The sequence below is a fragment of the Triturus cristatus genome, chromosome 4_2 (genome assembly GCF_964204655.1).
Source record: "Triturus cristatus chromosome 4_2, aTriCri1.1, whole genome shotgun sequence".
NCBI lineage: Eukaryota > Metazoa > Chordata > Amphibia > Caudata > Salamandridae > Triturus > Triturus cristatus.
The window spans coordinates 792,707,150-792,713,903 of NC_140586.1; positions in this window are offsets into that span (position 1 = coordinate 792,707,150).

The window sequence follows — 6,754 nt, forward strand, 5'->3', positions numbered from 1 at the left end:
AGGCAACTATAACTCACGCGACCGCAATCCTCTAACTATAACTACCTACTGGCGACCGCCAGTAGGTTATATATATATATATATATATATATATATATATATATATATATATATATATATATCCACATGAGCAGGTTAGCCCCAAGGAGTTCAACCACATGAAGATCCAGTAGTTCATACCATTTATTTGAAAACTTACAAGCAGGCAGCAAGCAGGCTACAGGCATCGAATAAAATCAAGGTGCCAAACGCATTTCAGGAGTCCATTATTCCCTTCCTCAGTGGCAAAACAAAGTAACTAAGAGCAATGTTCCTCGCGCACAATTTATATTCATGTCACCTGCCTCAGTGGGCGTTGCCTTTCTCAAAGCTTTCTGGTACATGTAGTGCGCTGCAGTGTTCCTCAGTGGGTATGCTCTTGTGACTCAGACGATCAAATAAAGTTATTACCCCAGTGGGTTTGTGCTCTGTCCCGTTAGTATGCCTGCCCCGCTTTTCAGAATTCAAGTTTGAACATCAGCTGACCCCCGTCCTGCAAAGGCGCCAACCTCCTTCATTTCGTAACTCGCAGCACCATCTTGGCGCTGACACGAACCCGTTCTCAAGCAGTGGGTCGAAGCTCCGCTGCTTCCTGCTCCTTCATGCCGCCACCAGCCTGTGATCAAGAGTCAGGAGACTCGAAACGCGTTAGGCATTATTTGTCTGGACAACTTCAAGCAGTTTTGCTCCTGCATTTGAATAAAAGCTTGTCATCAAGTGGCCTGCAGTGGAGTGCTCTTTCGTTTTCTTGGACAAAACATGGTAACATAATTACGGCTGTCCCGCCGTGAAAGAGCACCGCCCTTGAAATGGAAAACGGAGCCGCTGGGGCACAGAACTCTTTGCAGCCCCGTCGCGGTCACAGCGGACCTTGATTTGAACTGCTTGGAGATGTCGGGAGCCCACTGGAGGGTTGTAATTAAATTTGGAATTGGGCAAAGCGGAGCAAACCCACTGAAGGGTTACAAATAAATCCAGCAGCACTACTAATCCCATAGTGCACGGCGTAGAATTTACTCACCTGTGTGGTCCCACCTGAGGGATATAATGGCCGTGAACTGCTTCCTGCTCCTTCATGCCGCCACCAGCCTGTGATCAAGAGTCAGGAGACTCGAAACGCGTTAGGCATTATTTGTCTGGACAACTTCAAGCAGTTTTGCTCCTGCATATGAATAAAAGCTTGTCATCAAGTGGCCTGCAGTGGAGTGCTCTTTCGTTTTCTTGGACAAAACATGGTAACATAATTACGGCTGTCCCGCCGTGAAAGAGCACCGCCGTTGAAATGGAAAACGGAGCCGCTAGGGCACAGAACTCTTCGCAGCCCCATCGCGGTCACAGCAGACCTTGAATTGAACTGCTTGGAGATGTCGGGAGCCCACTGGAGGGTTGTAATTAAATTTGGAATTGGGCAAAGCGGAGCAAACCCACTGAAGGGTTACAAATAAATCCAGCAGCACTACTAATCCCATAGTGCACGGAGTAGAATTTACTCACCTGTGTGGTCCCACCTGAGGGATATAATGGCCGTGAACTGCTTCCTGCTCCTTCATGCCGCCACCAGCCTTTGATCAAGAGTCAGGAGCCCCGAAACGCGTTAGGCATTATTTGTCTGGACAACTTCAAGCAGTTTTGCTCCTGCATTTGAATAAAAGCTTGTCATCAAGTGGCCTGCAGTGGAGTGCTCTTTCGTTTTCTTGGACAAAACATGGTAACATAATTACGGCTGTCCCGCCGTGAAAGAGCACCGCCGTTGAAATGGAAAACGGAGCCGCTGGGGCACAGAACTCTTCGCAGCCCCGTCGCGGTCACAGCGGACCTTGAATTGAACTGCTTGGAGATGTCGGGAGCCCACTGGAGGGTTGTAATTAAATTTGGAATTGGGCAAAGCGGAGCAAACCCACTGAAGGGTTACAAATAAATCCAGCAGCACTACTAATCCCATAGTGCACGGCGTAGAATTTACTCACCTGTGTGGTCCCACCTGAGGGATTTAATGGCCGTGAACTGCTTCCTGCTCCTTCATGCCGCCACCAGCCTGTGATCAAGAGTCAGGAGACTCGAAACGCTTTAGGCATTATTTGTCTGGACAACTTCAAGCAGTTTTGCTCCTGCATTTGAATAAAAGCTTGTCATCAAGTGGCCTGCAGTGGAGTGCTCTTTCCTTTTCTTGGACAAAACATGGTAACATAATTACCGCTGTCCCGCCGTGAAAGAGCACCGCCGTTGAAATGGAAAACGGAGCCGCTGGGGCACAGAACTCTTCGCAGCCCCGTCGCGGTCACAGCGGACCTTGAATTGAACTGCTTGGAGATGTCGGGAGCCCACTGGATGGTTGTAATTAAATTTGGAATTGGGCAAAGCGGAGCAAACCCACTGAAGGGTTACAAATAAATCCAGCAGCACTACTAATCCCATAGTGCACGGCATAGAATTTACTCACCTGTGTGGTCCCACCTGAGGGATATAATGGCCGTGAACTGCTTCCTGCTCCTTCATGCCGCCACCAGCCTGTGATCAAGAGTCAGGAGACTCGAAACGCGTTAGGCATTATTTGTCTGGACAACTTCAAGCAGTTTTGCTCCTGCATTTGAATAAAAGCTTGTCATCAAGTGGCCTGCAGTGGAGTGCTCTTTCGTTTTCTTGGACAAAACATGGTAACATATATATATATATATATATATATATATATATATATAAGAACCGGCCGTCACCATCGCTGCTCCGCTGCGTCCTGGGTGCTTCTTTCCACGGTGGTGAAGCGCTTCATAAGCCAAACGAAAGGGATTGTCTTTCCTCTCTCAAATTGAAAGGCACTTGTAATGATGTAACATGGCTCCATGCCAGAACACTAGGCATGGAACCAGCTTGCTCTGAGGTTCTGTCATGCAGGGTTCTATGCATGACAGTTGATATATGCTGGCTGTTGGTTGAGGCTGTAATAAATACCTCCTACCACATATCTTCATCTGGTGTGGATTCACGTTTTTACACTGGTGACGATCGGGCGGAGAAAAGATCCCAGAGGAAGGGACAGCCTCAACAACAACAAAGAAGGAAGAGCTTGGATTATTTAAGAGAAAAACGGTGATAACTTACAGAGACGTGCTGGATGAGGATCGAGCGTCTTGCAGCATGTTCTAGCGGAGAAAAGTGGGAAATTGCGGTTGTAAGGGCTTTGTGGAGAGCTGTTTGAGCATGTACTGAGGATCTAAGTGGTCTCTGTATGCTTCACGACGTCAGAAGGTCAGTGAGCAATTGAAAAAGGACTGAAGGCTGTGGGAATTGTTGGCGGCCATCTTGAGTGTGGTGAAAGGAGAAGAACAAGCCAGATTAACTAAAGAAAATAGACCGCATGTTTGGTTGCGGCCATTTGGAGTGAAGAAAACGATCCGAGATTGCTCAAAGAGAAAGCAAATGTTTCGTGGCGGCCATCTTAGATGAGGAAGAAGGAATTTTTTATTTTTTTTAAAAGTTTGTTTTTTGCAGCACATTTGTTGGAGGACATCGAAGAAGATCATCGACGGTCTATTCGAAGTTGAAACTTAGACGGAGACTGGATAAGGATCACTATATTGGTTTGTGGTCACGGGAATATACATTTCTTTGGAAACTTTATTGAACTTGTGGAATGCAAGTATTTGAGCGTTGCAAAATGAATTAAACTGAAAAGGTCATCTCTGCGGTGACAAACACACCTCAAGAAACGTGTTTGATATAGCGGTATCGTGCTGGGACATACGGTGACTGACACACCTGATGGACTTTAAGTACTTTTAGCAACTAGTAGGGTTTGGAATATATTGTGGGGAAGAAGTGTTTTACACCTCTTGTGAGTATGCAGAATGTTACAGCGCCGCCGTTTTTCTTGTCAGATCCAGGAGAACCGGTTATTAAGTGGAAGAAATGGAAAAAGATTTTTGAGAATTATGCCAGGGTGTGTGGTACGAATTTGAGTGGTGAAAGGAAGCAGGCACTTTTGTTACATTGTTTAGGGGGTGAAGGACAGGAGGTGTTGGAAAATCTACCTCCATTGTCGCAAACTGATCAGAGGGGGTTGAATGAATATGAAATATGTGCAAGACAACTAGATTTACATTACTTGCCAAAGATTAGTACTATTATGGAAAGGTACCATTTTGGTTTGCGGGAGCAAGGGAAAGAGGAGAGTGTTGAAGAATATATTACGGCTTTACGGAAGTTGGCTTCAAGTTGTAAATTTGGGGCGTTGGTAGAGGAAAGGATTAGAGATCAGTTTGTGCTGAGGTGTTGCAGTGATAAAGTGAGGGAAGAACTCTGGCTAAAGGACGAGCCACCGTTGGATGAGGTTGTTAGTATTGCAAAAAGGGTAGAGCATATGTTAAAGTGTGTCGGAGAACTAAGTAAAGAACATAAAGAAGACAAGGTCAGTGTAAAAGCACAAGAAGTGGAGTGTCGAGTCATACAAAAAGATGAGAAGAAAAAAAATTATGAGGGTGTCTGTGAGAAAGGTGTTGTAATAGAAAAAAACGCAGGAAAGACACAAGGGAATAGGAGGTTTGCAACACCTTTTCAGGGAAGTTGCTACAGATGTGGAAGATTTGGACACATGGCTAATGCAAGTGAGTGTCCTGCTAATAGGGTTACTTGCAATGTTTGTGGAAAAAGAGGACATTTTGGGAAAAATTGTAGGATGAGGAATAGGAGAGATTCTAGATCAGAAATAAAGGAAGTCAGTTTTCAAGTTAGTGAGAGTGAGGTGGAACATCCCTCTGAGTGGGTTTTGGTGGGGGATGTTAGAGTCAAAATGAAATTTGATTCGTGCTCTCACATCACGTTTCTCTCAAAGGATCTTTTTATGAAGAATTTTCAAGGAAGGAAGAAACTGTTCAAACCTAATATTAAACCTACGGGTTATGGTGGGTTGCCAATTAAGTTATTAGGTTATTTTGATGACTGCATTGAGTACAATGGTAGGTTCACTGATGCTAGGATTTATGTTGCTGAGAGGGGCGATAATTTGTTGAGCTGGAGTCATCAAGCACGTTTGGGTGTCATTCTCAATCCTAATGCACATCCATCTGTTCAGGTACAATCTATTGAGGGTGACGAAAACAAGTTTGTGAGAGCGTTTGGTGAATTGTTCAGTGACACCTTGGGGTGTTTAAAGGGGTACAATCACCATATTAAGTTGAAACAGGGTGCAGTACCAGTTGTGGCAAAAGTTAGACGCATTTCCATTTGTATCCAAGATGCTGTACAAAAAGAGATAGATAAATTGTTGTCCACTGGTGTTATACAGCCTGTAGAGGCAACGGAGTGGTTAGCTCCCATTGTTGTGGCACGTAAACCAAATAATGAAATCCGTTTATGTGTGGATCTTCGTACCTTAAATAAAGAAGTGGTGGTTGACAAGTTCCCACTTCCCAATATTGAGGAATTAGAATCATCGTTGGATGGTGCTGGTTATTTTACCACTCTGGATATGGCATCAGCATACCATCAGGTTCCGTTGAGTAAAGAGTGTCAAGAATTAATGGCTTTTATTACGCCAATGGGGGCCTTCAAGTTTTTGCGTATGCCGTTTGGGCTGGTTTCTGCGGCCTCAGTATTCCAGAGGATTATGGAAGATCTTTTTAAAGGCATTTCAGGCGTAAAGTGCTACCAGGATGATGTATTAATATGTGGGAGAGATGTGAGAGAACATGATGAGAGGGTGCATGCTGTGCTTAAAAGGATGCTTGATGCTGGGTTATCTCTTAGGCGAAGCAAATGTAAATTTGGAGTCACTGAACTGGACTATTTGGGTCATCATATTTCACGGCAGGGGGTGAGTCCTAAAAAGGATTTGGTGGACACTATCGAAATGTTAAAAGAACCGTGTACAAAAGATGAGGTTTCTTCATTCTTAGGTATGGCAGAATTTTATAACAAATTTATACGAAATTTTGCAGATAAGACAGTAAATCTAAGGAAGTTGATGTGTAAGAATGCAGAGTTTGTTTGGACGGAAGAGTGTGGTACAGAGTTTAAACAAGTAAAAAATGATCTCAGGAATGCACCAAACTTACAAGCTTTTGTACCTGGGAATCCCACTTTCATTGTTACTGATGCGAGTATAAAGGGGCTGGGTGCTCTTCTCTTTCAGATCAGGAAGGGCCAAGAGGTGCTAATAACTTGTGCTTCAAGATGCTTGAAAGGGGCGGAGATAGGTTATTCTGTTATAGAGAAGGAAGCGTTGGCTATTTTCTGGGCCATAAACAAGTTCAGAAAATTTGTGTGGGGATCTTCTTTCGTAGTCAGGTCTGATCATAAACCCCTGAAAGAAATTTTTGAGAAGAAGGGTTTGGACTCAATTTCCTCGAGGATCAGGAGATGGGTCATTTCCTTACAGGAGTATAACTTCATGTTTGAATACATTCCAGGAAAGGCAAATGTAACGGCAGACTGTCTGTCGAGATTGGTGGAGGTGGTAGAGAATGATAAATCTCAGGATGAAAATGATCAATGTGATGCTGAGTGTGGCATAAGAGTTTGTGATGTTACGCTGGGGGCTGTAAAGGAAGATGAATGGAGGGATGAGTTGCAAAAGGATAGTGAATTGTGTTCTGTGATGTCTCTTTTGGAACAGCATAAGTCTCGAAGTCTGGTTAAACCTTGGTCGTTAGTTGCGAATGAGTTAGCCGTTGTTGATGGTGTTCTAATGAGGGGCACAAGAATGATTCCCCCATTGAGTTTG